We start from the raw sequence: 9,815 nt of genomic DNA on the forward strand, positions 1-9,815 counted from the left end.
TTATGTTGCACAACTTCATTTTCGGGCCTATGGGAGGTCGGCCCACTAGTGACATTTTCACCATCCCCAAGGACTTACTTCAGGGAAGAAAATTGACGTTAGGCTCGGTGTTGCTTGTTGAAACACCTTTCCACATGATTTTGATTTGACAAAATTATTTAAGTTATGATAAAAATATTCTAACACATTAAATTTATAATGCTTTGATTGATTTACACTAATGTGTTTGTTCAATGTTGAGTTTATTTGTGTATAAGACATTGAGATTAAAAAGCCCAAAGGCCCATAAAGTGGAAGTCAAGCCCAAGTCAACACATCAACACCATTCGGCTTAGAAGTTCAAAACGAAGCCGTATCAACCAAAACGACGACTCAGTAAGAGAAGGATCGAGAAGCCTTCGTGGCAAAAGCTTCTAGATGAAGCTGCTGAGTTGGACAACAAAGCAGTCTGGACAGCGGCAGAGAATGTTCAACTTCCAGACAAAGTATTTCTACTTTGGGAAAAGATCAGAAGGCGCAGAAAGCTGTCTCGTGGACTTTTCCTTAAATGTCGAAACATTCTGTCGAAGACTGACGAAGACAGAAGATGCAAGGATTCTATTGGCCAACGACGCTGAGCACGCCCAGAGTGACAACGACAGGAAGCCGTTTCCCTCCAACGGTTATTTCGAAATTCGAAATGACCAGGTGCCTCAAGTGTCACTATATAAAGGCCATCGATATGCTTCAATACATACAGAACTTCAAGTTGTCAAAACGCTGACCAATTTCATACTCGAAGATTCTGTGAGAAAAAGCAAAGCAAATACCTTACACCAATTTCCATATTATTGTGTAAAAGTCTAGAGTGATTTCCAATCATCTAAAGTGTCTTAGCAATTGTTGTTTAGGACAATCTCATTATCATTTCTAGAAGTATAGAAAGGAGAGGCTGAGTACTCGGTTATAGTACTCAGTGGTAGAATAGGAGTGAGTAGAGGTATAGAGGAAGGTACTCTTGTTATACTCAGCTTCTAGTTGTAAAAGGTTTGATGCTCTACCTTTAAAGAGCTCAGTAGAGAATTCGAAAGCTCGGAACGTGTTCCGGGGACAGGACGTAGGCATAGAGGTCGAACCTGGATAAATCTGCTGAGTAATATCTTTCTAACCTTTAAACTCCTTTGATATATTTTGCTTGCTCAAAAACTGACTAAGTAAAGAGGTCACGCTGAGTTATGTGCATTGAGTATCTGAGTTCAGAAATAGACTCAAGTGCTATCTCCTGACTCAAGGAAAGAAGCTGACTTAGTCACAAGTTGACTAAGCTAGTGTCTTAAATTCACTCAGCGCGCTGTGTAATCCTTTTCATTATAAAAGAAGTCAGCCTTAACATACCAAAATTTTAAATAGTTCCTATCCCCCCCCTTGGAACTAACTTGTTACGTTATAAGGGACCAACATTGCTTACCTCGAGGGTATGTGTTGGTGGAGGCAGTTTTGTGCGACTCGGCAACTCCATCACAGGATTTTTTTGAATGGGATTAGTCTTATAAGCCCTATGTCTTTGGACTCGTCAGTTAGGATTTTATCAAGCTATCATTGTCATGGAACCGATTTAACTAAAAGTTTAAGAGGCTCTGATACCATGTCATAGAACCGATACGAATGAAGAAGAGATTGAAGCTGCAGTTAGAGACGCGGAGAAGGACCAAGGACATGTTCTTCTTGGAGCGGATCAGTCTTCATTCGATGTTCCATAGGAGCTTATTTTCCAGCGATGCATTCCTCCCCTTGGTAAGTATATATTTTATATATTTTTGTACTTGGTTTTCTTTGTATGTTCTTTTTGTTTTTTTGTTTATATTCTACTCTATACTTATTTTCATATTCTAGTTGCAGTTCTTGTAAAGAAAATGAATCAGCTACTCCGGAACAAAAGAAGGTTAATTTGATGGGGACTGGTTAATTTGATGGGGACTGAAAAGGGAAAACAGCCTATGTTCGATCGTGATACTCAGAGGTCGATCTGGGACCATCGACTTAGTTTGGGTTTTATGACCACTATTGTTGATCCAATCGACATGATAGTAGGGGTGAATATGGTCCAGTTCGGTCCAAAAACCGAACCAAAACAAATTAGACCGAACCATATTACCTGTATTTCTTAGGACCAAACCAAACCAAATTATAATTCGGTTTGATTTGGACCGAACTGAAGTATTTCTATCCGGTCCAGTTTGGTTCATGTTTGGACCAAACAAAACATTAGAGACCTACTACTATTTGTGTCTTTACTGACTAAACAATTATATAAAGACAATAATCATAAAATTAGTTTTTTCTTTTATATATATAATTAGTTAAGGGAGAAGAAACATGTTTAATTGTTTTTGTTATATATAATTAGTTAATTAATTTAAAACCCTAAAACTAAAGGTAGTATATATTGTATTTCGGTTCGGTTTTGGATTGAACCAAACCAAAAAAAAGATTGGCTTAAAAATTAGGACCGAATCAAACCAAAATATAATTCAGTCCGGTTTGGTCCAGTTTTTTCGGTCCAGTTTTTTTAGTCTTTGAGTTTTTGGTTCGGTTCTGCTCACCCCTAATGATAGAGGCTGAAGATAGTGAACCCCGAGCAGAGTTGAAGGGTATAGATATGATCGTGATATTTATTTTTATATTTTTTTTATAAATATTATTAAAATTTTAATTTATCTTTGCAATATAAACAAATTTTACTTAATATTTTTAAATAGACACAAAATAAAATTTGAAAATCTAGTAAATTTTATAATTTAAATAGACACAAAATAAAATTTTGCTCAGTTATCATCAAGTTCGACTTTCGATCCGGTTTTTAAAATATTGATTTTTTCTTCAGATTTGCATTTGTCAGCTATGACTTTTTTATTTGCACTTTTTTCGGGTTTAGCAAGAACAGAAGTTGTACATAGTGTTGAAACACAATTTACACATTAATTTTGATTATGATAAAAATATTAAATGAAATTAATACCTCCATAATAAATAACACATTAAATTTAAATGTTGATTTATTTCTACTAATGTGTTTGTTGAATTGTGTTGATGAATTAAGTTTACGTTTTTTTTTTCATAGGAGAATTAAGTTTAAGTTCAAAGAAATAAGAAAAGGCCTTAAGCCTTGAGTCAAAGCCCATAAGACAAAGGCTTGTGGATCAAGCTCCATCCCAACAGGTAGAAGGATCCAGAAGCAAGCCTAGCTATCTCAAAGATGAGACAAACTCGGAAGATAGATCAAGCCACGCTGGACAAGATCAAGAGTTGACTCTGCACAACTGACAAAGCCTCACCATAAAAGGAAAGTTTCAGAAGCAACAGACAACTTGTCCCCTAGTCAACCTGGGAACTTTGCCTGATTTGGTTAGATAATCAGTCTGCTTCCGACCAAGCCTGAAGCACAGTGTAACAGACAAATCAACGGTAAAAGATAGAAGATCATTAGCTGTTGACACTGGCTTCTAAGGAGTGGAAGCGAAAGAAGAGTGTTTCCCTCCCAACGGTTATTTCGAAATTTGAAATGACCCCAGCCTTCAGATGTCAACTATAAAAGGCCCCTCATTTGCAACTTTGGAACTTGATCTTCAACGCAGAAATTCTAAGTGAATCATTTCTTGAAGTTCCAAGCAAAGCAAAGAAAAGCAAAAGCATTTACACAAACGTCTTTATTCTTATGTGTAATCAATTCTCTAGATCTTTCATAGTGTTCTTAGATTAGAAAAAAATTATCAATCTCTTATATTAGTTTGGAAGCTCTACTGTTTGTTCGGTATTCAACAAACAGAGAGTTAGATAGTTTTGAGTGTATGATTATAGAGGAAGGTACTCTGTAATAACTCAATAGCTATTGTAAGGGTTTGTGCTCTACCACAAAGAGCTCAGTAGTGGATTAAAGCTCAGAACAAGAATTTCGGGGAGTGGATGTAGGCAGGAGGCCGAACCATGATAAAACTACTGAGTATCACTCTCTCTAACTCTTACTCTTTATTGCTTGCTTTTATTTTGGAAACATAAATTAGTCAGAGTTGTATTTAAACTGAGCTAAGTTCAGAAGCCCTTCTGAGGAGTCATCTTTCAAACTAAGGATAGAATCAATCTTAGTTGTTGATCAACTAAAGTTGCTTCTGAACCTTAAATATTTATCCTCTGAACTGTGTTATTGAATTGTGAGAAATATTTTAACTTGGCTAAATTTTTAAACTCTAAATAGTTCCATTAACCCCCCCCCCCCCACCCCTTAAGAACTAATTCTCACATAACAAGGGACCAACACGTAGATCCATGTTGCACTAGTAGAATTGACTCAGATTTGATTGGGCGAAAGAATCTAAATGATGATGAAAGATTGATTTGCATCTGCTTTTTTACGGATTTATATTTATGAGAATTATGAGATTTATCGTTTTTTATTTTAGTTGTATTTTTTATAGCTTTTATTATCCTTTGTGGTTTTTTTCTTTCCTTTTAGGATTAATACACATATTTGACTATATGTTTTCGCGTTTAAACAGATCTGCCCTTATATCAAATAAACACACATATTTATCCTGGAACTTCTCAATAAACATCAAATATATCCTAATATAAACAGAATGCTTATTTGACTTAACACCATTTGTAGGTTCATTACACGTCCAATTAATCGGATTACAGATCATAAATTTTTATTTTCAAACTAATATACACGTGGCAACTAATATAAATAAGGTTTATAAAACCCTAATGCATAACATAACTCACCTCTATTTTCAAGCTTTTAACTCAAAAACTCTTCTCCTTCTTGTCTCTTCGAAATCTAGTGCAGAAGGACTCGAACCAGTAAGAGATGGTGGAGAAGCACATTTGAAGGAATACGTAAATCGCACCTTCATTGCAAATAGCGGTGTTACTTAAATCGGAGGTAAAAATCAAAATCGCAACTTCAGAAGTTTTCTTTATTGTTTTTATGTTTCAGAATGTACTTGCATGTCAATAAATAAGTTTGATTTATGGATTTTATGATCCTAGGTTTTATGTTTTGGGGTTTTATTTTGCTGCGTTTTAAGTTTGAATGAACTTGCTTGTTAATAAAGAAGTTTGTTTTCTAGGTTTTATGATCTCTAGATTTTAATTTTGAATGTATTTGCATGTAAATCGATTAATGGGTTTTTATGTTTTTTTGTTGGTTCCTTTATATTTTGGCGTGTAGAAGTCTAATTGGTCTCACAAAGTAGGTGTGAATATGAATGATGGAGAGGTTGATGTGAATATAGAAGCGGATGTGAATGTGAATATAGATGCTGATGTGTATGAAGGAGAGGATGCTGTGAATATTTTTGCTGATATGATAAGGAATCATGAAGATGTTGATATGAATGTGAATGATGATGTGATAAGGAATGATATAGAGGTTGAGGAAGAAGGGCATGCAAAGGTGTAATGAACCTACAAACAGTGTTATGCCAAATAATCTGTTTAAATTATGATATATTTGCTGTTTTTTAAAGTTCTAGGATAAAAGCAAGGTATTGTTTAATAAAATTGAAAATTAAGTATTGAAAAAATAAGTACTGAATTTTAAGTGTGGAATATAATAAGTGCTGAAAGTATTGAATGATGTAACTTTTATAAAAAAAATATAAATCGATAATGTTTAACTTAAAATGTTAAGTTAAATATTTTGACTTATCAAAATAAGTGATTTTTAACTTAATTAACTAATTTAAACGGTGGAGAAACAACCGTTATCAAACAATACCTACGAAGACAGATTTGTTTAAACGTGAAAACACATGTAGCAAATATATGTACTTTCACTTCCTTTTATATTTGCGCGGGTTTTATTGTTACTTATTTTCTTATTATATTTGTTTCTCTTAAGAAAATCATATTCCAATTCTAAAATATTTGACCCGAAAGCAAAAGGAACAGAGAGAAATTCTATTAAGAAAGAGGACCTGCCATACCAGCATGGTGATAATCCATCTTATGATCTTTTATTTTTGTTTTTCTCTATAATCATTCGAAGAATCAATGAAAGGTTTTTCTCGGAAGCATTGACGGCGGAAATCATACTCTATAATTAACAAACACAAACACAAACAAAATTTTATTTTCTAAAAACAACCTTAGAGTTGGAGATGAGTTTAATTGAGACAAATCAAAAGAAATGCCTAAAAAATTGAGAGAGAATGGACTATTGAGCAATGTTTTAAAAACTGAACCAGACCGACCGGTTCAACCGTGAACCGTCTATGTGTCTGGTCTGGTTATATGTATAAGGGTCAACATTATCAACCCGTAGAGAATCGGGGTTCAACCGTGAAACGATATTGACCCGAAAAATTAGATTGACCCCGGTTTTTTTTACCAATAATCTTAATAAGAGTAAAAAATTAAAAAACCTAAAACTACCACGCCGATTTCACCGCTTCCTCTTCTCTAAGGTTGTGCATCGGTTTAGAATCGAACCGAATATATCGAATACTGAAATACTAAAAAAATTTGTACCGAACTGAACTGATAGAAAAAGGTAAACTGGAAAAAACCGAACCAATTTTTTCAGTTTGGTTCAGTTTTTAACCGAAATAACCGAATAGTAGATTACTTTACTAATAACATTTAAACTGCAAAGCTTTGTTTTATGCACCTGCAAGTTTTGTTAAATAAACTGAAGAATATAAATTGTAAACACATAAATTTCTAATAACTTCAAAAATCTTATAGTTGGTGAATACATCCAAAACAAAAACCAAAATACTTTAAAAATATAACAAGTCATTTGCATAACAAATGATACAAAATAAAACTAACAAGTCATTTCCATAAACCTAGCCAAATGACATTAAAACAGTAGCAAATAAGTTATTTGCTTAAAATAGCCAAATGACTTCAAAAAAAACTTAAGTCTATCCATCACAAAAAAAGCAGTCATGTCTTTGTTGTTTCCATCATTTGTATTCACCACTATATTTAATCCATAATACCAAAATGCATCTATTCTTCAATCTTCAATGTTTCACCTAACAAATCAAAGGTAATTCAAAAATGAACAAAACAAATATCAAGGAAGATAATTGTATGAAGTCATATTTAATAATACAAATTTTACCTTCCAAAGAGACATGTGCTACACCAACAGTTCATGCTAAGCTCATAGAAGCTGAAAATTTCACAAATCAAAATGAAAATATAAATCACATGAATGTAATCATTAAATCGAAAATCAGTAGGGATAGGTATCATATATAAATTATTATGTTTACTATTATTCATAAAAGATAAACACCCACCAAACTTATCCACAGGCAAATCTGAAAATTCAAAATAAACAATTATTAATAAAGATAAAGAAGAAAATTAAAATAAAAAAAGAATGAGAATATGCATTAGAAATAAGAAAAAATACAGTACATTTTTCAGCTTTTTCAAGTTCATCTAGATCTTCTTCAATATTTATCTTCTTCAATGTGTGCTTATGCCAATCTTATGCACATATTAGGGCTTCCACAAACTTAGGAGTCAATGAACGCCTAAATGAGTCTAGTACCCTCCCACCGGTACTAAAAGCGCATTCGGATGCCACAGTAGATATAGGGACAGCCAACACATCCCTTGCCATCTCAGAAAGAACAGGAAATTTGCCGAAATTTATCTTCCACCATTTTAATACATCAAAGTCTTCTTAATCATCCACTACTGCCTCAGCTAGATACACTTCCAATTCAGTCTTCTTATATGCACCACCAAACCATCTGATCTTGTTTTTTGTACTTATCCCTAAGAAAAGGCCTTGGCTTTCTAACATCATTTGCCCCATTCAAATTACTATAGGACTTGTAACAGACTCATCAACAGGTTGAAGCCTCTTTTTATATTCATCAAACAAAGTAAATATTTCTTTCTTCACATTCAAAAACAAAGCAGCCCCATCAACTTTAACAAAGAAATCTTCAAACACAAACTCCATAGCTTCAATTTTTTCACGCGGATCAAACATAACAGAAATATAAATCAATTTGTTTATTTTGTTATGATCCCCCCTAATACTTCTCAAACTTATTCTTCATCCACCTACCCATATTATTGAACCATTCATCAGTGTGATTAATCCATTCTAAACTTTCAGCATGCAAATGTGCTATTTCAGTCTAAAATGTGTTAGATGTGACATACAAAGAGCCGGAAATGCGCAAAGTAGCATCATAAAACTATTTCAACATCACAGACAATGATCTAACAACAATCCAATCATCAGAACGAAGCAAGCCATCTTGTGACATCATTTCATAATCAAAACACGGATCCATACTACTCGCAAAACTATTAAAGGCCCTTTCAAATTTTTCAGCAGTGTTTAACATCAAGTATGTCGAGTTCCATCTAGTTGGCACATCTAAACACAAAGATTTTTTGCAATAAATATTTTCAAGTTCGACACACTAATTAAATTTTTCACCGGCTCACAAACTTCCTTCAACCCTTTAACAACAACCAAATTCAGAATGTGTGCAATGCATCTCATATGAATGTATTTGCAATTGGCAGTGCAATCTTCCCAATTTATGAATTTTTTCTTCAAATAAGAAATTGCAATATCATTTGATGAGGCATTGTCAACAATAACAGTGAATACTTTCCTAATCCCCCAATCATGCAAACAAGTCTCAATGGCCTACCTATATTATCACCTTTATGAGATGAAATAGGACAAAAGTTCAAGATTTTTTATGCAATTGCCAATCATAATCAATAAAGTGAGCAGTAACACACATATAATTGATCCTCTGAATTGAAGTCCAAGTATCTATGGTTATACATATCCTCTAACCTTGAACATCAAAAACATTCCTTAGTTTCAATTTCTCATCCAAGTATAACTGAAATATATCACGTTGAACAGTCCACCTAGATGGAATCTTAAATCTAGGACAAATACTAGTCACAAATTTCTTAAACCCATCTTTATCAACAAAACTAAAAGGAAGCTCATCGACAACAATCATGTATGCAAGACATTTCCTACCATAATTCTGATCAAATTTCCAATTTGTCAAACAAGCATTTCATTTTTAGCATGTCTAGATGCAGGTTGCAAAGCCAATTGAGCTTGATGTGTCTCTATGTTATGTGGATTTTTTTTTACATGCTTTCATATGAGTATTGAGTATTGTAGTTCCATTTGTCATGGAATGAGATTTGAAGTCCTTACCACAATAGTTACCCTTAGCTCTTGTTATCCCTTCATCGTCTTTATATTTTGAAAAGTGATCCCAAGCCTTAGATCTTGACTTCATTGGCATCTTCTTCGGTTTCAACGATGGTTTCGGAGGTGCTTCAGCTTATTTTAGGGATTTGGAAGGACCTCAATAGCCTTATCACTCTTATCTTCCATTGAAACTTTTGTTCCTGACATATAAAAAAATATAAAATAAAGATAGTTAGCTATTATGTACAACAAATCTTTGATCACTGTAACATATATAAAATATATATAAAAAAACAAATAATACTAATTTAAAAATAGGTTGAACATGTTAAACATAAATAACTAACCCCACCATAACATAAGTTAAAGTCATAATATAAAGTTTTAGATACTCCACCATAACATAACTTAAAGTCCATTAGGTCCATTACCAAGCTAAAAGATAAAAAAAAAATATCATACAAGTAAAGATCATCCTAGAACAAATTGCATTCTTTGAATTATTGAAGTTTAAACAAAAAATAAAAACACAAAACTTACTTTAAGAAACAGTTAACATTCAATCAGTTATTTAAAAAAATAGTGATTATATTTTACTACATAGTAG

The 9,815-nt window shown here is 33.2% G+C and overlaps 1 long non-coding RNA gene across 1 annotated transcript; it reads right to left on the reverse strand.

Annotated features, from left to right (window-relative positions):
* Nucleotides 1–6,751: 6,751 nt before the first annotated feature.
* LOC136229073 (uncharacterized) lies at nucleotides 6,752–9,340 on the reverse strand. Its single transcript, XR_010688969.1, has 3 exons — nucleotides 9,212–9,340; nucleotides 7,112–7,162; nucleotides 6,752–7,022 (listed from the first exon to the last, which is right to left on the reverse strand). It is a non-coding gene; the product is annotated as an uncharacterized lncRNA (long non-coding RNA).
* Nucleotides 9,341–9,815: the final 475 nt, after the last annotated feature.

This window comes from Euphorbia lathyris, chromosome 5 (assembly GCF_963576675.1).
Source record: "Euphorbia lathyris chromosome 5, ddEupLath1.1, whole genome shotgun sequence".
NCBI lineage: Eukaryota > Viridiplantae > Streptophyta > Magnoliopsida > Malpighiales > Euphorbiaceae > Euphorbia > Euphorbia lathyris.